The sequence below is a fragment of the Aquarana catesbeiana genome, linkage group LG07 (assembly GCF_042186555.1).
Source record: "Aquarana catesbeiana isolate 2022-GZ linkage group LG07, ASM4218655v1, whole genome shotgun sequence".
NCBI classification, from domain to species: domain Eukaryota; kingdom Metazoa; phylum Chordata; class Amphibia; order Anura; family Ranidae; genus Aquarana; species Aquarana catesbeiana.
The window spans coordinates 15776514-15801661 of record NC_133330.1 but is presented as its reverse complement, the minus strand read 5'-3'; positions in this window follow the sequence as shown (position 1 = coordinate 15801661).

Genomic DNA, 25148 nt, shown 5'->3' with positions numbered 1-25148 from the left:
CTACAGAGGAATTCCTGTGGCCACCTCGGAGATGTAATCTCTTCACATGTGTTCATCCTGTTGTTTCCTTCTAAATAGAATTTTTTAGCCGCTTTGTTTCCAATTATTATTCAGAGGGTCTGCCCAGCAGACGCACCTCTGTGTAAGGTGGAGGAGATGTTTGCTGTGCGATCTGTCCCAGACGGACGACCCCGGGACATAAAATTGTGAGATTGTCCAGCATGTCTCTACAAGGAAAGCTGCATTGTTCGGGGTCACAAAATAGAAACACGGATTATAAAAAACCTCCCAAAAACAACTGCACAGGGTTTAGGTTCAGGATTTTGTATGTAATATATAAGGTCTTCTTGACTTCTTATTGCCTACTCTTATGCAGTTTTTTCATGGGTTATCTGCAAAAGTCCAATACAATACAAAATGATTACTTTTGATTGAAGTCACAATCCATTTTAAGAGAAACACAGAAACAATGGATGAAAAAAACCAAATAGTCCATTGAGTCTGATCTTCTTTTTTTAATTTTAATCTATGTTTAGGTCAAATATTAAATACAACTGTTGACTGACTCCCTACCTCTGCTGGAAGTCTATTCCAAGCATCATCTAATTTTTCAGAAGTATAATCCTTTCTAAGGTTAGTTTTCAACTTTCCTCCTGCTAGGCTAAGTCCCTGACCCCAATGTTCTTCATCTTAGCTTTAGATTGATAATCCTGCCCCTCCTCAACCTTGTTCACACCCTTCATGTATTTAAAGATTTCAGTCATGTACATCATTTACCTTCTTTCCTCCAGACTGGACATATGAAGTTTCTGTAATCTCTGCTGATGTTTTTATCCCTCAGACCTTTGAACAATTTTGTTGCTTATCTCAGGACTTGTTGTATCCTATCAATATCTTTCGTGAGTGCGGTCCCCAGTATTAGACACAGCATTCTAAATGAGGCCCAACTAAAGATCTATATAGAGGAACCAGGACCTCCTTCCCCCTGCTGGTGACCCCTCTAGAGATATAAAGATCTATATGGAGGAATCAGGACCTCCTTCCTCCTGTTGGTGACCCCTCTAGTGATATAAAGATCTATATAGAGCAATCAGGACCTCCTTCCTCCTGCTGGTGACCCCTCTAGAGATATGAAGATCTCTATAGAGGAATCGGGACCTCCTTCTTCTTGCTGGTGATCCCTCTAGTGATATAAAGATCTTGGGACCTCCATCCTCCTGATGGTGAACCCTCTAGTGATATAAAGATCTCTATAGAGGAATCGGGACCTCCTTCTTCTTGCTGGTGATCCCTCTAGTGATATAAAGATCTATAAAGAGGAATCAGGACCTCCTTCCTCATGTTGGTGACCCCTCTAGTGATATAAAGATCTATATGGAGGAATCAGGACCTCCTTCCTCCTGCTGGTGACCCCTCTAGTGATATAAAGATCTATATAGAGGAATCAGGACCTCCTTCCTCCTGCTGGTGACCCCTCTAGTGATATAAAGATCTATATAGAGGGATCAGGACCTCCTTCCTCCTGCTGGTGACCCCTCTAGTGATATAAAGATCTATATTGAGGGATCAGGACCTCCTTCCTACTTCTGGGGACCCCTCTAGTGATATAAAGATCTATATAGAGGAATCAGGACCTCCTTCCTCCTGCTAGCGATCCCTTTAGTGATATAAAGATCTATATAGAGGAATCAGGACCTCCTTCCTCCTGCTAGCGATCCCTCTAGTGCAGTGGTCTTCAAACTGCAGCATGGGGGCCGGATGCAGGCCTTTGCTTGCTTTTATCCAGCCCTCGGGGCACAATTCCTCCCAATGACACCAGCAAAGGGGCATAATTCCTTCCAATGACACAAACGAAGGGGCACAATTCCTACCAATGACACCAAAGACGGGGCGCAGTTTCTCCCAATAACACCAATGAAGGGTCAATCAACTCCAAATGATATCAACAATGGGGCACAATGGGACCTAATGACACAAACAATGGGACACAATTCCTCCCATAGATACCAAAGATGGGGCTTTGTTTACTCCAACTGATGTTGGGATATTTTCTACTCCCTATGACCATAGTCCGGCCCCCCTAAAGTCTGAAAGGACAGTAAACTGGCCCCTTGTTTAGCAAGTTTGGAGACCCCTGATCTAGTGAAATAAAGATCTATATAGAGGAATTAGGACCTCCTCCTTCCTGCTGGTGATCCCTCTAGTGATATAAATATCTATATAGAGGAATCAGGACCTCCTTCCTCCTGCTGGTGATCCCTCCAGGGATATAAAGATCTATATAGAGGAATTAGGACCTCCTCCTTCCTGCTGGTGATCCCTCTAGTGATATAAATATCTATATAGAGGAATCAGGACCTCCTTCCTCCTGCTGGTGATCCCTCCAGGGATATAAAGATCTACAGTGGAACCTCGGATTGCTAGTAATGCGGTTAACGAGCGTTTCGCAATACAAGCTATTATTTTTTAAAAAGCTTGACTCAGTTTGCGAGTGTTGTCTTGCAAAATGAGCAGGATTCAAGCCTCTTCGGTGTGCAGTACCGCATTTGGCCAGAGGTGCGGGGCGCCGTGACACTCTGAGCCGCTCAGAAATACTCAGAAACACTCGGAAACACTCGGAAATACTCTATTCCCGAGTGTTTCCGAACCATCCGAGTGGTCGCCGAGTATTTCCGAGTCTCTCCAGCGCCCCCCCACCTCTGGCCGCATGCGGTATTGCATGCAATAGAAGTCAATGTGGAACAAATTATCTTTGTTTCTATTGACTGCTATGTGGAAACTCGCTTTGATATGCGAGTGCTTTGGATTATAAGCATTCTCATGGAATGGATTATGCTTGTAATCCAAGTTTCCACTGTATATAGAGGAATTGGAACCCTCCTCCCTCCTGCAGAGAAACTCACCTTCGACCGTGTCATCAGTATACCTATATACTAATAAACTAACAATATCAGCCAATAAAAGGCAGAGCTTATCCTAACCTACAATATTGTAAAACAAGTATAAACAATGTATCAAACTTTGTGTATCAGCAAAATGTAATGATGAGAAATCAATTTAAAGAAATGCCTGGTAATAACAATTGTCCACAACCAAAATCCTAATCTATGTTTTGGGTGATTGTTTCCGACTCTTCAATATATCTGAATTGTTCCACTCGACACAGTGCAGGGACCCTCCAACACTCATTTCACGCCAGATAAACGAGTTTTCCAATATCTCACAGCAGAGTAGCCTTGGTTTATCTGGCGTGAAATGACTTACCTATAAATTGGAGGGCAGATCTTCCGATGAGTGTTATTCCCACAGGTGCACGGTGTTGAGTGGAACAATTCAAATATTTCAAAGAGTTGGAATGATTTACCCAAAACACGGATTGGAATTTTGTTCATGAAAAAAATATATATATAATATCTAATATATATCAACATTTATTTACAATGATTGAATGAATGATTTCTCATCTTTACATTTTGCTGATCCAAAAACTGTAATACATTGTTTATATTTGTTGCTAAGTTTGCTGAATTTTACGTATGGCAATTTTTACGTAGTGCGCCCCCGAGACCACTTAATATTAATATTACCACCAATTAATATTCGCTATTGTCTTCCTAATTCTCCTCCCGGCCAGTCAGGAAGCAGTTCCTGAGACCTGATTGGCCAGGGAGTATTAGGACTCCCTGTCAATCGGGTCTCAGTCGGGACCCACTTTTTGTTTGACCTGGAGGAGAAGCGATGGCCACGGAGTGAGGAGCTGCTGCCCGGATCCATATCTGCCTCCCTCCTAAGGTAAGGAGGCCTCTGATTACCACTGTATTCCCGTCCATCGTCTGGGGGGGGAGTTTGGATCGCCGCATCCCCATATGTCTCCCGCACGCGCGCGGGGGGGGGGGTGGGGTAGTCGGATCATCGCATTCCCGTCCATCTCCCGGAGCGGGGGGGGGGGGGCGCCTTGGCGTTGGTTTGTCACCCCCCAAAATATTGAGCACCAGCCACCACTGGCGGCGTGGCATGGAGGTGTTATGGAAGTCCAGGTTTCTTTGATAACGGCCTTCAGCTCGTCTGCAATGTTGGGTCTGGTGTCTCTCCTTTTCCTCTTGACAATACCCCACAGATTCTCTATGGGGTTTACATCAGGCGAGTTTGCTGGCAAATCAAGCACAGTAATATCATGATCATGTGACCAGGTATTGGTACTTTTGGCAGTGTGGGAGGTGCCAAGTCCTGCTGGAAAATGAAATCAGCATCTCCATAAAGCTGGTCAGCAGAGGGAAGCATGAAGTGCTCTAGAATTTTCTGGTAGAGATCTGCGCTGACTTTGGACTTGATAAAACACAGTGTGGACCAACACCAGCAGATGACATGACTCCCAGAATCCTCACGGACTGTGGAAACTTCATACTGGACCTCATGCAACTTGGCTTCTGTGCCTTTCCACTCCTCCTCCAGACTCTGGGACCTTGATTTTCAAATGAAATGCAAAATTTTCCACAGTCAGCGATGATTTGGGGAGCCATGTCATCTGCTGGTGTTGGTCCGCTGTGTTTTATCAAGTCCAAAGTCAGCGCAGATCTCTACCAGAAAATTCCAGAGCACTTCATGCTTCCCTCTGCTGACCAGTTTTATGGAGATGCTGATTTCATTTTCCAGCAGGACTTGGCACCTGCCCACACTGCCAAAACTACCAATACCTGGTCACATGATCATGATATTACTGTGCTTGATTGGCCAGCAAACTCACCTGACCTAAATCCCATTGAAAATCTGTGGGATATTGTCAAGAGGAAGATGAGAGACACCAGACCCAACAATGCAGACGAGCTGAAGGCCGCTATTAAAGCAACCTGGGCTTCCATAACACCTCAGCAGTGCCACAGGCTGATCGTCTCCATACCACGCCGCATTGATGCCGTAATTCTTGCACAAGGAGCCCCGACCAAGTATTGAGTGCATCCTATACTGTACATGGACAGACTTCTCACTAAGACAACATTCCTGAATTAAAAATCCTTTTTTTTTTATTGGACTTATATAATATTCTAATTTTCTGAGATACCGAATTTTGTGTTTTTACGAGCTGTAAGCCATAATCATCGAAATTAAAAGAAAGAAACGCTTGAAATATATCACTCTGTGTGTAACGCGTCTATAGAAAATATATGAGTTTCACTTTTTGAATTGAATTACTGAAATAAATTAACTTCTTGATGATTTTCTAATTTTATGAGACGCACCTGTGTATAGAGCCTGTGCTGAACACGGCCCAGAGGCTAGTGGAGATCACTGTAGTAGCGGTGTAGTAGCTCTGTCTACTACAGTCATTTTCAGCTTCCATGGAGATCCTGTGGCACATACATACTTACGTCCAAAAATTGCCATACCTAAACTCCAGCTTAAAACTGCCCATAAACTAGTAGAATTTTGTTCAAACGTTTTTATTTTAAGAACATTCATCTGATTTTTTAAAAATTGTTAGTAAAGTCAAATCAATGTCCGTTTTCTAGGGCAGTGAAGAGAAAATTAGAGGGAGCAAGATGGAAAAATGTTCTCGAATTAATGAATTTCTAACGTGGTTTTCACTTTGTAAAATATAATTCTTTCCAAAATCGAATGTTAATGTCAATGAAGGGACTTTCCAAAGATACTCATCAAGTCATTAAATGTACTGAGAATTTTTGTATAAATTTTCGTTCAAAAAAACCCCAAAACTTCTATTGCAGGGGTCTGCAAACTACGGCCCCTGAGCCAAATTTGACCCACAGCGAAGTATTGTCTGGCCCTTCATGTAAGAAGGACTCTGATGGGGACTCGGATGTAAGAAGGGACTCTGATGTAAGGAGGACTTTTATGGGTACTCTGATGTAAGGGGGGACTCTGAAGGGGACTCTGATGTGGGGTGGGGCTGTGTAAGGGTGGACTCTAACATAGGGGTGGATTCATGGGGTCCCTGATGTGGGGAGGGACTCTGATGGGGACCCTGATGTAAAGGGGATCTGTGATGGGGACTCTGGTGTAAGGGTGGACTGTGGTGGGGACCTTGATGAAAGGGAGGACTTTGATGTAACGGGGGAATTCATGGGGACCCTGATGTGAGGAAAACTCTGATGGGGACCCTGGTGTAAGCGGGGACTCTGATGGTGGACTCTGATGTAAGGGGGGACTCAAGGGGACCCTTATGAGAGGAGGGACTCTGATGGGGACCCTGATGTAAGGGGACTCTGACATAGGGGGAGACTTATAGGGACCCTGGTGTGAGGAGGGACTCTAATGGAGACCTTGATGTAAGGGGGGGCTGTGATGAGGACCTTGATGTAAGGGAGGACCCTGATGTAAGCGGGGTTTCATGGGGGGGACCCTGATGTAAGGGGGAACTCTGATGGGGACTTTGATGTAAGGGAGGACTCTGATTTAAAGGGGGACTCATGAGGAGCCTGAGGTGAGGAGGGACTCTGATGGGGACCCTGATGTATGGGGAGACTCTGATGGGTACTTTGATGTAAGTGAAGACTCTGACATAAGGGGGGATTCATGAGGACCTTGATGTGAAGAGGGACTCTGATGGGGACCTTGATGTAAAGGGGGACTGTGATGGGGACCCAGATGTAAGGGGACTCTGACATAAGGGGGGACTCACAGGGACTCTGATGTGAGGAGGGAATCTAATGGAGACCTTGATGTAAGGGAGGACTCTGATGTAACAGAGGAATTCATGGGGACCCTGGTGTGAGGAAAACACTGATGGGGACCCTGATGTAAGGGGAGACTCTGATATAAGGGGGGACTCTCATGTAAGGGGGACTCAAGGGGACCCTGATGTGAGGAGGGAATCTAATGTAAGGGGGGACTCTGATGGGGACCCTGGTGTAAGCGGAGACTCTGATGGTGGACTCTGATGTAAGGGGGGACTCAAGGGGACCCTTATGAGAGGAGGGACTCTGATGGGGACCTTGATGTAAGGGGACTCTGACATAGGGGGAGATTTGCAGGGACCCTGATGTGAGGAGGGGCTCTAATGGAGACCCTGATGTAAGGAGGGACTCTGATGTAAGGGGGGAGGGCTGTGATGAGGACCTTAATGTAAGGGAGGACCCTGATGTAAGGGGGGATTCATGGGGGTACCCTGAAGGGGGAACTCTGATGGGGACTTTGATGTAAGGGAGGACTCTGATGTAAAGGGGGATTCATAGGGACCCTGAAGTGAGGAGGGACTCTGATGAGGACCCTGATGTATGGGGAGACTCTGATGGGTACTTTGATGTAAGTGGAGACTCTTGACATAAGGGGGGATTTATGAGTACCCTGATGTGAGGAGGAAATCTGATGGGGACCCTGGTGTAAAGGGGGACTGTGATGGGGACCCAGATGTGAGGGGACTCTGACATAAGGGGGGACTCACAGGGACCCTGATGTGAGGAAAACTCTGATGTAAGGGGAGAAGCTGATGGGAACTCTGATGTAAGCGGGGACTCTGATGTAAGGGGGACTCAAGGGGGCCCTGATGTAAGGAGGGACTCCAATGGGGACCCTGATGTAAGGGGACTCTGACATAGGGGGAGACTTACGCGACCCTGATGTGAGGGGGGACTCTGGAGACCCTGATGTAAGGGGGGGGTCTCTGATATAAGAGGGGGGGCTGTGATGGGGACCTTGATGTAAGGGAGGACTCTAATGTAAGGGGGACTCATGGGGACCCTTATGTGAGGAGGGACTCTGATGGGGACCCTGATGTAAGGGGGGACTCTGATGTAAAGAGGGACTCTGATGGGGACTTGTTCATTTGTTTGTTTGTATTTGTTTATAAAACTGTTTTTTTTTCCAGCCACAAATATATGTACAATATACCCCGTGCCCCTCATACAGGGAAGGTTGGGGACCCCCGTACTAGTGTGTGGGCTCAGGTGCCTTTTATGGGTTGATATCTTCTGATAAGAAAGCGCCCCCTCCCCCCCCCCCCCCCCCCGGGGCCCCCTCTGTATCTGCTCCTGTCCAGTAATATCCTAACGTCTTCTGTATTTGTACCTGAATAGATCCGGGGCTGCAGGTGCCTATTTATCAATGTGTGCGATGTAAACATGTCCCCCCCCCCCCCCCAGGGGGTCTTCATGTAAGATGATCCCAGCTACTCCCTACAAGAAGGAACAGAGAATGCTTCAGATAAAGGACTTCCACCTCCAGACAATGGCTGGAATGACAGCGGGGACAATGGAAGGAGACCTGAAAGAGAGAAAGTAAATAAGCCGCTTTATTAATTGTGCGTGGAGCCAACAAACACGGGTCCATGGAGTATAATAGGAGACCAGAAAGACGGACAGCTCTGCGGTCACATGACACCGAGGAGGATTTATCGGTCAATTTCAGTAGAAATGTAAGAACAGATTTTATCAATGGACGAGGATTGTTAATGTGGGTGAATAACCATCAAAGCCCCACATCCCAGAGTACATGAGATTGGGAGAGAAGGAAATTGGGACTTGTACGGTGCTACTGACGTAAACTTCATTAAAACTCATAATATATTAAAACAATGTTAAAAAAAAAAAACATATCCACATAAAAGCAAATATGGTCTTAACATATAAATTGTTATCCTTTGTTCCATAGCGGTATCACAGTGACAACTCCCAACATGTTTCGCCCATTCTCAGGCTTCCTCAGGGGATGTGTTACTCACTAGCGGTGAAAACACTATATCAAGAAAACAAGATATACCTGTAAGTATACATAACAAACATGACACTACGTTGCTTTACATAAATTGATGATGAAGTAAAGCAATGTAATGTCATGTTTGTTATGTATACTTATATATATATCAATAACACACACACATATATATATATATATCTTGTTTTCTTGATATAGTGTTATCACCAGTAGCGGTGGGTAATGCATCCCTTGAGGAAGCCCGATGGGCTAAACATGTTGGGAGTTGTCACTATGATACCGCTATGGAACAAAGCATAACAAGTTACAGTGCCTTGAAAAAGTATTCATACCCCTTGAAATTTTCCACATTTTGTCATGTTACAATCAAAAATCTAAATGTATTTTATTGGGATTTTATGTGATAGACCAACACAAAGTGGCGCATAATTGTGAAGTGGAAGGAAAATGATAAATGGTTTTCAAAATGTTTTACAAATAAATATGTGAAAAGTGTGGGGGGTACATTTGTATGGCACCCCCCGGAGTCAATACTTTGTAGAACTCCCAATATCCTTTTCTATCAAAGTTTTAGCAATGTTTCTATTTCTATCATTTTCCTTTTTTTTGTTTTTTTTTTGTTTTTATTGTATACATTGACAGTATAAAGGAACAAATAACAAAGATAAAACAATACTGAATCACAATATTACAAAAAGATAGTGAAATTACAAATATCCATATAAAGATATAATATAACACTATAAGTATATCATTATCTATTTAAAGTATAAAAAAAGAGGAATGTAAAATAAGAAATGAATACATGTATAAGTATAAAGTAGAGAGAAAAAAGTTTTCATAACTTTCATAAAGTGAGGATTGGAAATCATATTAGTCTTGATGTCTGTAAAGAAGCCAAGGTGTCCATTTAGCATCAATAGAGGGTCTTGAATCATGTAAGGTGTGAAAAATGCTTTCCATCCATTGGAAAGTATAAATTAAAAAAAAATTTAAACCTTTTTTTTTTTTAATTCTATTAATATAATAAACATGTTATACTTACCTGCTCTGTGTAATGGTTTTGCACAGAGCAGCCCCGGATCCTCCTCTTCTGGGGTCCCCCGCTGGCGCTCCTGGCTCCTCCTCTTTGGCGAGTGGTACCATAGCAAGCCGCTTGCTATGGAGGCACTTGTACATGCTCGCTCCCGATCTGCCCTGCCTGCCTCTATTGACTCCCCCTGCTATCAATCTGCCCAGTGAGGAGGGAGTGAGAGGTGAGAGCCACTGCTCTCATGCACATCGCTGGATCGGGATTGGGCTTGGGTAAGCATAAGGGGGGGATGGGGGGACTAGGGAGATCCTGCAGTACAGAAGGTCTTTTACCTTAATGCATAGGATGTGAAAGTACTGAATTTATAAGCTTGTCTGAGAGTTCAGAATAAAGGGGACGGGGAGCTAAAGCTACACTCTGCAGAGCTCAGTGAGGAGAGCCCTGACAGCTGATTGGAGGGAAGGGACACACACTCCTTTACACAGCACACAGGAACAGAGCTGAGTCTGTCAATCAGCTGGAGATCCCTCCCCTGTCACCTTTTTTCTCTTGGGGATATAAATATGTACAGTATGTAATAATATGTAATAATATAGAATAAAAATATATAGCAATACATAATACCATGTATGTAATAATATCTAAAAATAATAATAATAATATGTAATGAATAATAATAATATATACTAGTATATATGTAATGAATAGTAATAATAAATAATAATATATAATAATATATAATAACATGTAAATAATAATACATAAAAACATGCATGGAATAATATATTATAATATAAAATAATAATATGTAATAATACATAATAACATGTATGTAATAATATCTAACAATAATAATAATAATAATAATAATAATAATAATAATAATAAAATAAATGTAATAATATATAAAAATAATTATAATATGTAATGAATAATAATCATATATACTAGCATGTATTTATTGAATAATTATAATAAATAATTATAATAATATATAATAATTTATAAAAAAACATGTATGTAAATAATAATACATGAAAACATTAATGAATAATATATAATAATAATATATGATAACATGTACAGTATGTAATAATATCAAATAATAATATGTAATAATATATAATAACATATATGTGATAATATATAATAATAATAAAAATAAATAATAACAATATTAATATGTAATAATATAAAATTACATGTACATAATTTTACATCATAGCATGTATGTAATAATATAAAAAAATATTAAGCAATAACATATAATAACATGTACAGTATGTAATAATATGTAATAATATAGAATAAAAATATATAGCAATACATAATAGCATGTATGTAATAATATCTAAAAATAATAATAATAATAATATGTAATGAATAATAATAATATACACTAATATGTATGTAATGAATAATAATAATAAATAATAATATATAATAACATGTAAATAATAATACATAAAAACATGCATGGAATAATATATAATAAATAATAATAAGAATAATAAGAATAATAATAATATATATGTGAGATAACAGTAAGTGGTCTTGCTATGCAAGAACACTTAATAAGTAATAATACATAATAACATGCATGTAATAATATCTAATAATAATAAATGTAATAATATATAAAAAAATATATAATATGTAATGAATAATAATAATAATAATAATAATAATAATAATAATAATAATAATAATAATAATAATAATAATAATATATACTAGCATGTATGTATTGAATAATTATAATAAATAATTATAATAATATATAATTACATGTATGTAAATAATAATACATGAAAACATGCATGAATAATATATAATAATAATAACATATGATAACATGTACAGTATGTAATAATATCTAACAATAATAATAATAAAAATAAATAATAATAATATTAATAATATGCAATAATATATAATAATATGTACATAATTTTACATAATAGCATGTTTGTAATAATATAAAATAATATTAAGTAATAACATATAATAACATGTACAGTATGTAATAATAGATAATAATATGTATGTAATATTATGTAATAATAATAATATTAATATGTAATATTTTATGCGTTGTGTGGTGTACTGTGGCGCTTTGTGCTCCAGGCTCTACTGTACAATTCACAGTTTTTATATTTACAAAGTTTCTTTAAAAAGCAATACATTTTATTTATATACATATAATCAACAACACTGTATAAAAAGACGTATGTATTTATTTTGTATGTCTATTCGACTTTTTATACTGTGTTGTTGATTATATGTATATAAATAAAATGTATTGCTTTTTAAAGACACTTTGTAATGTCCTACGACAGTACCAATAAAATCCCGCTGCCCCACCCTTCCCATCGCTCTCTTCCATGATACTTAGGATGGGGGTGGCTGTATTTTGGAATAAACTCATTTTTGAGCAGTTACTTCGATTATACTCACAGTAAATGGCAGCGCACTGCACATGGAGCAGGTGTATTATTGCGCATGGCGGAAATGCGCGTTTTGGCGTGCATTGACACAACACAGACATGCAAATGGGCCCCCAGGAATTTTCTCTGTATGTATGCTGGTGCCTATGGATCACAAGGGGTATAATTAAAATTAGCGGCATTCCACGTACGATCAATGTCATGACGTACACACCTAATCTTTAGTAAATGAGGCCCATTCTGTGGCCCCGCAGGGATCCTGCACACCCTGTGGCAGCGCCCTTCTATCGGAACGTTAATCTAAACCTTAACAATTCGATTGTCATCAATTACCCTCTCACTTAACCTGCATCAGATCTGTTTCCTGTGCGGCTCCCGCTGTCCCGGGTTCAGCTTTCACGCGGCCTCTTCCACAAGTTCCAACTCGAAGGAATCCAGAGTGTTACTTACTGTCGTCTCTGTACAAAGCCTGCGGCCCGCCATGTCTGACATCCAACATACAAAGTGATACAATGTGTAACATAAATCAGATGAAAGATTCCGTACAACGCGTCTGATCAGAAGGTGGACGCCTCCGACCGATATGAGACTCGCGAGTCCCAAACCGCGACAGGCAGTCAACGCCGCCGACCGCCATGAGACTCGCGAGTCCCAAACCGCGACAGACAGTCAACGCCGCCGACCACCATAAGACTCGCGAGTCCCAAACCACGACAGACAGTCAATGCTGCCGACCGCCATGAGACTCGCGAGTCCCAAACCGCAACAGGCAGTCAATGCCGCCGACCGCCATGAGACTCGCGAGTCCCAAACCGTGACAGGCGGTCAATGCCGCCGACCACCATGAGACTCGCGAGTCCCAAACCGCAACAGGCAGTCAACGCTGCCGACCGCCATGAGACTCGCGAGTCCCAAACCGCGACAGGCAGTCATTGTCACTCCCCCATATTGGTGCCTTTAGGGCTCATTTTCATGTAGGCATTATAGGAACGTGTGCAAAAAATGCGCATGTTATCCCAACGCACCTTTCAAGAAAAGGCAATGCACATGGGTTGCAACGCATTGTGTCTCATGAAAGTATAACTAAAGGCAATTTTTTTTTCTGTTTTGGGTGGAGTGGAGAGGGATTAGAGCCCCTGGCAGTTTTTATTGCAGTCTGTGCCCCCGTTAGGAAGATTCTCCCTCTCTATTTGTTCTGTTTACCGTTATCATTGAAAGTGAAAGTAAACAGAAAACCCCAAATTTTGGTTTGTCCCCCAGAAAAGAAATAGATGGGAAATCTTTTTTGTTTTATTATTAATTTTTTTAATTAAATTGACATATCCATTAAAACAGTCTTCATAACATATTTATATTTATCACAAAGTGTCAACACATCTTTATCTACTTCCCAATCCCCCCCCCCAAAAAAAGTAACTCCCCCCCCCACCTCCACCCCTCCTCCCTCCTCCAAATACCTTATATTAAATGTGCTCCCAATTCACCCAAACCAAAGGGAAAACAAAAAAAATTTAAGAGGCTTCTATGAGCCATGGGAAATCTTCCAATGGGGACACTAGTTCTGGTGAGTTTGGGGTCCCCAAGAAATTCCTTTAATTTGCAGAGATTTTCTCTCACTTCCTGTTTGGCTATGGGACAGGAAGTGATGGAAAATCTCCGCAATGGGACAGAGATGGCAAAAAAAAAAGGGTTATAACCCTCCCTTGCTCTATCCAATCATCCAAGGGAAAGTGAGAGGGGGGCTTCACTATGATGGTGGGAAACAGACGGCGATCAAAAATGCAGCACCCATGCATGTGCAAGAAAAGTGAATGTACACTATATTGCCAAAAGTAGCTAGTCATAGAGTGTTCATACTTGTTACTTGTTGTAGATACACTATATTACCAAAAATATTGGGACGCCTGCCTTTACACACACATGAACTTTAATGGCATTCCAGTCTTATGCCTCGTACACACGGTCAGATTTTCCGACGGAAAATGTGTGATAGGACCTTGTTGTCGGAAGTTCCGACCGTGTGTAGGCTCCATCACACATTTTCCATCGGATTTTCCGACACACAAAGTTTGAGAGCAGGCTATAAAATTTTTCGACAACAAAATCCGTTGTCGGAAATTCCGATCGTGTGTACACAAATCCGACGGACAAAGTGCCACGCATGCTCAGAATAAATAAAGAGAGGAAAGCTATTGGCCACTGCCCGTTTATAGTCCCGACATACGTGTTTTACGTCACCGCGTTCAGAACGATCGGATTTTCCGACAACTTTGTGTGACCGTGTGTATGCAAGACAAGTTTGAGCCAACATCCGTCGGAAAAAATCCTAGGATTTTGTTGTCGGAATGTCCGAACAAAGTCCGACCGTGTGTACGGGGCATTGGTCCGTAGGGTTCAATATTGAGTTGGCCCCGCCCTTTGCAGCTATAACAGCTTCAACTCTTCTGGGAAGGCCGTCCACAAGGTTTAGGAGTGTGTCTATGGGAATGGTTTGACCATTCTTCCAAAAGCGCATTTGTGAGGTCAGGCACTGATGTTGGACGAGAAGGCTTGGTTTACATTCTCCACTCTAATTAATTCCAAAGGTGTTCTGTCAGGTGTAGGTCAGGACTCTGTGAAGGCCAGTCAAGTTCCCCCACCCCAAACTAGCTCATCCATGTCTTCATGGACCTTGCTTTGTGCACTGGTCCAAATCATTTGGTGGAGGGGGATTATGGTGTGGGGTTGTTTTTCAGGGGTTTGGCTCGGCCCCTTAGTTCCAGTCTGGGGAACTCTTTAGGCGTCAGAATACCAAGACATTTTGGACAATTTCATGCTCCCAACTTTGTGGGACAATTTGGGGACGGCCCCTTCCTGTTCCAACATGACTGCGCACCAGTGCACAAAGCAAGGTCCATAAAGACATGGATGAGAGAGTTTGGGGTAGAGGAACTTGACTGGCCTGCACCTCAACCCGATAGAACACCTTTGAGATGAATTAGAGTGGAGACTGCGATCCAGGCCTTCTCGTCCAACATCAGTGCCTGACCTCACAAATGCGCTTCTGGAAGAATGGTCAAACATTCCCATAGACACACTCCTAAACCTTGTGGACGGTCTTCCCAGAACAGTTGAAGCTGTTATAGCTGCAAAGGGCGGAGCCAACTCAATATTGAACCCTTCGGACTAAGACTGGGATGTCATTAAAGTTCATGTGTGTGTAAAGGCAGGCGTCCCAATACTTTTGGCAATATAGTGTACATTTACTATTCTTGCACATGCGCTGGTATTGCATTTATGATCGCCGTCTGTCTCCCACCATCCTGACGGAGCCCCCCCCCTCTCACTTTCCCTCCTATAACGTTACTGTTAGTTTGGAGCTCCTGTGTTGTGACCTCCGACCTCCGCTCAGCTCCTTCGAGGACTGTAACAAATTTGGGGGATTTATTTCTAGGAGTCTGAGACAGTAATGTGGAGTGAAAACTGAAGAGAAAACCAGAAAGGGGAAGACGAGGAGGGCGGGGGGGGGTATTACGCCCCGGCTATGGGAACGCTCTCCATGATGGGCGACATAAATACTGGTGTGGGGAATATGAAGGATCAGGTTAATGGAGGAAGCACATGTACAGGTCTACTGAACGGGAGCTGGAGGTCTGGGCAGCTGACACGAATACAGAAGGCGCCTAGGCATTGGCTGCACACATGTACGAACAGCTGTGGCCCTCTGGGCGCTGCACGGTTCAGGGCCGGGCTGGGAGATAGTGAATGTTTGGATGTGTCATCAATCTTCATCTGGTATTGTCCTCCTGCACCTGTTCCCTCCCCACCCCTCCCTCCGCACCCCCCCCCCCCTTCACTTTCCAAAACTTTTTAAAGTTCTGTCTTTTTTTTTTTTGTCTTGATTTTAGCAAACACACGAGTCATGGGAAAGACATACAAACCACCTCCAACCCTCCCCTCTAAAAACACACTGGCATTCCAGGCCCCCCCCGGCCCCGAAATCGCAAGCTTCATGGACTACGAATAGAGAGCGATGACTAACAGAGAGGCTAACGAAAGAAAAGTTCCAGAGATCCCACCCAACCCGGCGGACCCCCCCATGTACCGAGCCAGGCTAAACCTACACAGGGGGGCAAGTCACTACCCCCCAATACTCCAGAACTGTAAACATTCTATCTATACGGAGTTCCTCTACTTCCCCGATTCCTGGGAAGGTGTGCGCCCAAATTCATCCTAATAATTGATAAAGTAACCCGAAGTGGCCCTTGACTCTATTGGAGACATTAGAATGTAAGCTCCTCTGGTACAGAGACAGATGTGACTTGCTCAGCGTTCTCTGTACAGCGCTGCGGTATATGTCAGAGCTATATAAATGTATAATAATAATAGTGTGTGACTGTGAGGGGACATTAGAGTGTAAGCTCCTCTGGTACAGACTGACACGACTGGCTCAGTGTTCTCTGTACAGCGCTGCGGTATATGTCAGAGCTATATAAATGTATAATAATAGTGTGTGACTGTAGGGGGGACATTAGAGTGTAAGCTCCTCTGGTACAGAGACTGATGTGACTGGCTCAGTGATCTCTGTACAGCGCTGTGGTATATGTCAGAGCTATATAAATGTATAATAATAATAGTGTGTGACTGTGAGGGGACATTAGAGTGTAAGCTCCTCTGGTACAGACTGACACGACTGGCTCAGTGTTCTCTGTACAGCGCTGCGGTATATGTCAGAGCTATATAAATGTATAAAAATAGTGTGTGACTGTAGGGGGGACATTAGAGTGTAAGCTCCTCTGGTACAGAGACTGATGTGACTGGCTCAGTGATCTCTGTACAGCGCTGTGGTATATGTCAGAGCTATATAAATGTATAATAATAATAGTGTGTGACTGTGGGGGGAGATTAGAGCGTAAGCTCCTCTGGTACAGAGACCGATGTGACTGGCTCAGTGTTCTCTGTACAGCGCTGTGGTATATGTCAGAGCTATATACAGTGGGGACGGAAAGTATTCAGACCCCCTTAAATTTTTCACTCTTTGTTATATTGCAGCCATTTGCTAAAATCATTTAAGTTCATTTTTTCCCTCATTAATGTACACACAGCACCCCATATTGTACACACAGCACCCCATATTGTACACACAGCCCCCCATATTGACAGAAAAACACAGAATTGTTGACATTTTTGCAGATTTATTAAAAAAGAAAAACTGAAATATCACATGGTCCTAAGTATTCAGACCCTTTGCTGTGACACTCATATATTTAACTCAGGTGCTGTCCATTTCTTCAGATCATCCTTGAGATGGTTCTACACCTTTATTTGAGTCCAGCTGTATTTGATTATACTGATTGGACTTGATTAGGAAAGTCACACACCTGTCTATATAAGACCTTACAGCTCACAGTGCATGTCAGAGCAAATGATAATCATGAGGTCAAAGGAACTGCCTGAAGAGCTCAGAGACAGAATTGTGACAAGGCACAGATCTGGCCAAGGTTACAAAAATATTTCTCCTGCACTTAAGGTTCCTAAGAGCACAGTGGCCTCCATAATCCTTAAATGGAAGACGTTTGTCACGACCAGAACCCTTCCTAGAGCTGGCCTAGGCTGCCAAATTGAGCTATCGGGGGAGAAGAGCCTTGGTGAGAGAGGTAAAGAAGAACCCAAAGATCACTGTGGGTGAGCTCCAGAGATGCAGTCGGGAGATGGGAGAAAGTTGTAGAAAGTCAAGCATCACTGCAGCCCTCCACCAGTCGGGGCTTTATGGCAGAGTGGCCCGACGGAAGCCTCTCCTCAGTGCAAGACACATGAAAGACCGCATGGAGTTTGCTAAAAAACAACTGAAGGACTCCAAGATGGTGAAAAAATAAGATTCTCTGGTCCGATGAGACCAAGATAGAACTTTTTGGCCTTGATTCTAAGCGGTATGTGTGCAGAAAACCAGGCACTGCTCATCACCTGTCCAATACAGTCCCAACAGTGAAGCATGGTGGTGGCAGCATCATGCTGTGGGGGTGTTTTTCAGCTGCAGGGACAGGACGACTGGTTGCAATCGAGGGAAAGATGAATGCAGCCAAGTACAGAGATATCCTGGACAAAAACCTTCTCCAGAGTGCTCAGGACCTTAGACTGGGCCGAAGGTTTACCTTCCAACAAGACAAGGACCCTAAGCACACAGCTAAAATAACAAAGGAGTGGCTTCACAACAACTCTGTGACTGTTCTTGAATGGCCCAGCAAGAGCCCTGACTTAAACCCAATTGAGCATCTCTGGAGAGACCTAAAAATGGCCGTCCACCAACGTTTACCATCCAACCTGACAGAACTGGAGAGGATCTGCAAGGAGGAATGGCAGAGGATCCCCAAATCCAGGTGTGAAAAACTTGTTGCATCTTTCCCAAAAAGACTCATGGCTGTATTAGATCAAAAGGGGCTTCTACTAAATACTGAGCAAAGGGTCTGAATACTTAGGACCATGTGATATTTCAGTTTTTCTTTTTTAATAAATCTGCAAAAATGTCAACAATTCTGTGTTTTTCTGTCAATATGGGGTGCTGTGTGTACATTAATGAGGAAAAAAATGAACTTAAATGATTTTAGCAAATGGCTGCAATATAACAAAGAGTGAAAAATTTAAGGGGGTCTCAATACTTTCCGTCCCCACTGTAAATTATAATAATAATAGTGTGTGACTGTAGGGGGACATTAGAGTGTAAGCTCCTTCGGCACAGAGACTGATGTGACTGGCTCAGTGTTCTCTGTACAGCACTGCGGTATGTGTCAGAGCTATATAAATGTATAATAATAATAATAATAGTGTGTGACTGTGTGGGGAGATTATGTATTTGATGATGATATGAATTGTTTATTGTGCACCATAAAGCTCTACTAGAATACAATGTTTTGCTACGTACAGTAAATAAATAATACAAATGTTATAAATAAATCATTGACAGAAGTAAATCATTGCACGTATACTATGATTGATACAAACTGTAACTAAAAATAATAATATATAATGTAACTATAATCATACAACAATATCGATACATACTGCAACTACAGTATTTATAATAATAATACATAATGTAAATGTTTATAATTGATACATATTGTAAATATAAAGCCAAAGTTGTTATTTAAATCCCTCCATGATAAAATAACTTGTTATACAATTACTCCTGGGTTTTATTTCTGTGGTGTACAGTATATATATATATATATATATATATATATATATATGTGTGTGTGTGTATGTGTGTGTGTGTATATATATATATATATATATATATATATATATATATATATTTCACCCATAATTAAATGTACAGGTTTCCAGGTGCTGGCTGCGTTTTCCGGTGACCCGGTGTTGGGTTTGCAGTCATTAGTTGAAGCTGAAACCGAATCTCCTCATTACAGGCTCACATCGGCCATCTTTCAGATGTCATCACATTTTAGCCGTGCCTCGCTCCTCGCTCTTCTGTTAATGAGGAGACGTCAATTCAAGTCCCAGAAAGTGAAAACATAATGAAAGGAACAAGAGGAGAGATTATCTGTGCTGTCTTTATTGCACACACACGGGGTAGGGATGAGTGATCCCTATACAAAACATACATCACATAGGCTAAGCATTGGATATTGAATAGATATAGAACGCAGGAACCGGGAGAGCTATTATTTATTTATACATGAAAGTCATTTTATTCCCCAGACCTGATGTGTCTTCTATATATTACTCATTGATACAACCCAATTGTTATCTGATCGGGACACGATTGATCTGTCTGGAGGTATCCAATGTTCTGTGTGGAGATGCTGGATCATGTAGATTGGATTTTCTGTGTCTCCGAGATAAGATAGGTGTTGGTGCAGATTATCCCTCCCCCCCCCCCCCCATTACATTAAAGTCTATCTCTAGGGAAAACCTTTTATTTTAGCTTTGGATAGAATGAGAAAGGGCTGGACCCTCTGTCAAGTTTTTATACTTAAAGTGGACTTTCACCCTCATCACCAACATTCTCTCATTCCAGTGGGTGGGGTGGGGGGGCAAACAATCCACCCGACACCCCCCCCCCCAAGGATGGAAAACAGACCACAAAGCCCACCTCCAGTGGGTGGTACTCACGCGGTCAGGCTCTTGCTGGCGATGCGGAGCAGAGAGATCGCTCAGATGCTCCGATGATGGCGGCCATCTCCCGGACCTCCCCGTACATCCTCCCCGCCCCCCGCCCATACTGGCCAATACGATCGCTTCTCCTCTTCGGCCAATTTAGGTCTTGAGACCGGCTTCCTGATTGGCTGGGAGGAGAAGCAGGAAGACAATACTGAATATTAATTAGCTATTGTCACACAATTGGGTGGGCTCAGGGTGCAGTGCTCTGCGCCCCCGAGCCCACCTTTTATGAAGCCAATTAGAGCCTCTGGCATTAATTATGTGCTTCAAAAAAAATAAAAATAACACATTGGAATCCATGCGTCCAGCACCCTGCATGTGGATTAAAGGGCCAGGCGCATGGATTGGATGGATATGGATATTACAGGTACTTATATAGTGCCATCGATTTACACAGCGCTTCACATATGTATTGTACATTCACATCAGTCCCTGCCCTCCAGGAGCTTACAATCTAAGGTCCCTCATTCACACATATGCAGTACATACTAAGGCCAATTTAGCCAGGATCCAATTAACCTACCAGCATGTCTTTGGAGTGTGGGAGGAAACCAACGCGGGCACAGGGAGAACATGCAAACTCCAGACAGGTAGTGTCATGGTTGGCATTCAAACCGGCGACCCCTGAGAGTGCTAACCACTACACCACTTTGAGAGGGCCACAGGAGGATTGGTTCCAGTAATTGTACCTACTCCTGCTGCTCTGTGCCCCCCTGTTGAACTTATGGGGCCTGGGTCCTGTACAGAAGGGCAGGTGCCACTCCCTTATCAGCGGCCCTGCCCATCATTTGCACCCCATACCTCCCAAGAGGAACAAACTTAACATTTGGAACAATTGTAGTCTTACCAAGTCCCCAGGAAAGAGATGGAAACGTATTAATGTTAATAATATGGATAACACCAAAGAATTGCTTAGAAAATGGACAGTGAGAAGGTGTCCACCAATTATACCCACCAGACCTCAACTTTTCAATAACGGAGTTTTATTGGGTTCTAAACACTAGGCCTTGGTAAAAAAATAGTTATTTTTTTACGTTTCGGGCGACAAATTTAGAGAAAAATTTTCAGGGTTTTGGTTGCTTTTGGAAAGGGAAATGCCATTAACTGGGTTTTAAGTATTTTGGGTAATTATGTATTAATTATTTATTAATTGTACTAGAGTTAGAATAAATTAATTTGATGGGAATTTAAAAAAAAGCATATAAGGTAGCCAAAATTTTGGGCTATAGATACCCTTTAAATAAGATGTAAATGGATGACACCAAGTCCATTCCTCACGTTCAGTTTCAGGTTCTATCATGCTTAAAATCTAGTTTCATTTTTAATTTTAATTATTTAGAGATTCAGGCCCTTTCCACCATTAGCGTTAGGGTTAGGAATGGTGGTAACCATTTGGAGGTGAATGGATACCGCCTTGATCTAATAACTGGACATCATTTATAAGGGCATTTTTGGCAAATTTGATCTGAATTGCTAAGGGGAGAGGACTACACCAAAATAATTGCTTATAAAATGGACAACGGGAAGGTTACCTCCAATTAGTAACATTTTGCAAGATCTCAACGTTTTTTGAGGAGGAGGGGTTTTATGGGTCTCTAGGCTTTGAAAAAAAAAAAAGAGTTATTTTGAAAGACATTGGGTCAAATGTAGAGATACATTTCCTGGGTTACATAGTTACATAGAAGGTAAGTTGAAAAAAGACACAAGTCCATCAAGTCCAACCTATGTGTGTGATTATGTGTCATTATGTGGGTTTCAGTTGCTTGAAAAGGATACAGCGATGACCTTCGTTTTATGCATTTTTGGGTGATTACCTATTAATTGTACTAGATTTGTTTTTGTTTTTTTGTTTTTGGGCCAAATATAGTGAAACATTTCCAAGGTTTTGGTTGTTTGTGAAGGGCATTCTCATTACCTGAGATTTATGTATTTTGGGTAATTTACTTATTAAAGGGGTTGTAAAGATAAAAATTTTTTCGCCTTAATGCATTCTATGCATTAAGGTGAAAAAACTTTTGACAGTACCGCCGCCCCCAGCCCCCCCGTTTTACTTACCTGACGCCTCGAATCTTCGCTGCTCGTCCTCATTGCAGCTCAGCCTGGTCGCTGATTGGCTGCAGTGGATGGATTGAAAGCAGCGCAGCCATTGGCTCGCGCTGCTGTCAATCACATCCGATGACGCGGCGCACCGGGGGGCGGGGCCGAGTGATACAGCGAGCGGCTATAGCCGCCGGCTGTATCACGGGAGTACGCCCGCAAGCACTCACCACCATGCGAGGGAGCTCGCATTAAGGTGGTAAATGCTTGCGGGGAGGAGCTGAAACAGCTGCCGAGGGACCCCAGAAGACCAGGTTCGGGGCCACTCTGTGCAGAACGAGCTGCACAGTGAAGGTAACTATGATATGTTTGTTATTTTAAATAAAAAAAAAAATTACCTTTACAACCCCTTTAATTATTTATTCATTATACTAGATTTATTATAAATTAATTTGATGGGATTTTTAACAAAACATGTAATGTATCCAAAATTTTGGCTATAGATGCCCTTTAAATGAGTTGTAATGATCTTGATCTAATAAATGAGTGTCATTTATCCCCCCCCCCCCCCCCCCCCCCCCAATATAAAGACATTTTGGCATCTTTCACCTGAATTGCCCAGAGGAGGAGACTGCACTAAAATTATTGCTTAGAAAATAGACGGTGGGAAGGTTAGCCCCAATAAGTAATATTTTCCAACAGATCCCAACATTTTTGATGCTGGAATTTATGGGGCGTTTTGCTTGGGGCGAAAAAAGAGCTATTTGGAAACACATTGGGCCAAACATAGATACATTTCCAGTGTTTCAGTTGCTTTGTTAGGGTACTGTGATGACCCGAATTTTATTTATTTGGGATATAAATTTAATGTACGAGATTTATTATGAATATATTTGATAATGATTTCGCAAAATGCGTAATGTAGTCAAAATTTTGGCTGTAGATACCCTTTAAATTAGATGAATGTCTTAAAGTGGAGTTCCACCCACTTTTACAACTCTTCAGCATCTCTCACTAAACTGTGCACTGTAAACGAATTGGATATTTTTAAATTTTTTTTCTCAGCACCTACTGTATATCTGCTGTATTCATTTTTCACTTCCTCCTCCCTGGCCGTGGCTCATCGCATCATTTCCTGTTTGCAATGCCTTCTGGGAAGGGGCGGCAACTTCCTCTGACACTGCCGTTGCTATGGAAACCTGACCTGAAACCTATTACACTGCTTGTGCTGCACTGAGCATGTGCGAGATCTGCAAGGATGAGATCCAGGAAGAAATACAGTCTGGCTTCAGATGCCCACACTTAAGATGGCCACGGCCTGCTGTAAGTTTATAAAAATAACAAACTACTGCTATAAACGAACAAAACAGACCTTAGTTTACAGACTAACTTTACTAGAATACATTAAGCTTGTGTATTATAGGGGTATTTTTATTTAAAAAGTATAATTTTGGCCGGAACACCACTTTAAGTGGATGACACCAGGTCCATTTCTCACCTTCAGTTTCAGGTTTAATAATGGAGAGAATCCAGTTTAATTTTTGTTTTTATTATTTAGAGATCCAGTCTCCCCCCCCCTCCATCATTTAGTTAGGGTTAGGAATGGTGGTATCCAGTTGGAGATGAATAGATACCACCTTGATCTAATAACTGGGTGTTATTTTTGCCCCCAATATAAAGATGTTTTTTGCACCTACCTCTTGGGCCGGGCCTTTTGGCCAGGACCAGAGAAATTTTTTTCTTCCTGGCCTCAGGGCCGGCCATGGACATGGCACCACATGCACTTTCTCCACTTCCACTTTCCCCACCTTTATGTTGCTTGTCTTGTATTGTCACTTTACGTATTTTTTTTTTGGTTGTTGAGTTTGTACACTGTTTCACATTTGATGAGTAGGGTATAGGTCCTCAGGTCTGCCCTGAAAGTCTTAGGAGTTGTTGGACATGGCCTTCTGGCTTAGTTCCCCCTCTCTCATGGGGTCTCCCTATGGGGGAGCCCCACCTAGTTCTTGGTGGTGGTCTGTTTCAGCAGACCCCCCCCCCAGAGAATGAGGTCCTTCTGGCTTTGGTCAGGTGGATCAGGGCAAGGTCCTTCGATTTTGGAGGACCATATGTACACCCTATGGGGTTGATTTACTAAAGGCAAATAGTCTGTGCACTTTGCAAAGTGCAGTTGCACTTGGCAAGTGCAGTTTCTCCAGAGCTTAGTAAATTAGGTAAGGCTTCACTTTGCAAAGAATAGCCAATCACATGCAAGGAAAATAAAAAAACAACAACATTTTTGCTTGCACATGATTGGATGATGGAAGTCAGCAGAGCTTCTGCTGATTTACTAAGCTCTGGAGCAACTGCTCTTGCAGGGTGCACAGACTAGTTGCCTTTAGTAAATCAACCCCAAAGTGTACTTTTTGTGTTCACTTTTTGGTATGCACTTTTTTTTGTGGAGTTTTTAGATTGTGTTCACACACCACAGGCTTAAAAAAAAAAAAATTATAAAGATGATTTGGCAACTTTGATCTGAATTGCTCGGAGGAGGGGACCACACCAAATGAGTTGCTTAGAGAATGGGCGGTAGGAAGATTACCTCCAATAAGTAACATTTTGTAACAAATCTCAACATTTTGGATAGTGGAGTTTTAGAGCCCATTCACACAGGGGCAACATGACTTCCAGCACGACTTTGGGAGGCAACTTGGACACGACTTGAGTATGAATCACAGCACGACTTGGGGCAACTTACAACACAACTTGAAGTCGCCTCCAGGACAGGGAACTTTACAAGTGGCCAATCAGAGCTTATCAGCTGTGTG